The following is a 1,014-nucleotide window of genomic DNA, read 5'->3' on the forward strand; positions in this document are numbered from 1 at the left end:
TGTATGTGTATCTGTGTGTTTGCCTAAGTGACTACCACTAAATTTATGAATAACCGGATGTGATCTTTGACTTTTGTTCCTGCTGTTGTTGTATACATATACATACAAAACTGTATGAATATAATGTTGTTATTAGTATTTTGACATTTTGTATGAATTCGAAATTTGGTTTCTCGGAAATCAGTTTATGCATAATTAGTTTATTTGTATGAATTTTAAGTTATTTATTAACGTGTCCTGTTTAATTTTTGAATTTACATAGCTACTAAGTTAAACTAATAATAGCGATATAGCTTTAAAAATAAATGTTAAAGAATGTTTAACGAATTGAAATATTTTCTTAACTACTAAAGAAAAAATCTATTTTGGATAATATTTATAAATATAAAGTTCAGTTCTTGTTCAGTTTAAGTTCAGCTTCAGTTCAGTTCTAGAAGCTCACAACGAATCAAAAAGTTGCCTTTAAAAACTCTTAGTTCTGTATAGCTTGTCCTAAAGCTTCAAGTGACCTTTAAACTCAACTAAAATTTTCCATAAATCTTTAAAATACATAGCCTTTTGTCCATATTTCCAACTTAAACCAATTTTAAGAAAATCAAATCAAATGCTATCTCATTGTTCATTTATCAATTAAACAAATATAAAAAAACTTATTGAACAAAAAATACTAGTACTTTACAAACTCTATTTTAATCTTAACAATTGTACAAATACTTAACAATAGAAATATTTGTTTAGTAGACCAAAAAATATTTTTGTAACAAAAATCCAATTTATTAAAATGTTATACACTCAATTTAGATATTTTTATCAACATATTAAAAAAAATCTGTAAAATTTTAATTTGTTTCCTTTACACACAATCATTGACGAAGGTTTCTCTTACTACAAATTTGTTGCTTAAAATATTTATAGAAACAACAAAAGGAAATATTTACTATTAGAATTTTTCAAATTTATACAATTGTCAATCTTTATACTTTTTTTTGTAAACACTTGTATAAATAGATTTAT

General features: G+C 23.6%; 1 protein-coding gene across 8 annotated transcripts in view; it reads right to left on the minus strand.

Moving 5' to 3' along the window:
• The window catches only part of LOC111675086 (bromodomain-containing protein DDB_G0280777), a 253,304-nt gene that overhangs the window by 72,996 nt on the left and 179,294 nt on the right, over positions 1-1,014 (minus strand). The window lies entirely within an intron of this gene.

The sequence above is a fragment of the Lucilia cuprina genome, chromosome 5 (assembly GCF_022045245.1).
Source record: "Lucilia cuprina isolate Lc7/37 chromosome 5, ASM2204524v1, whole genome shotgun sequence".
In the NCBI taxonomy this organism is placed as follows: Eukaryota; Metazoa; Arthropoda; class Insecta; order Diptera; family Calliphoridae; genus Lucilia; species Lucilia cuprina.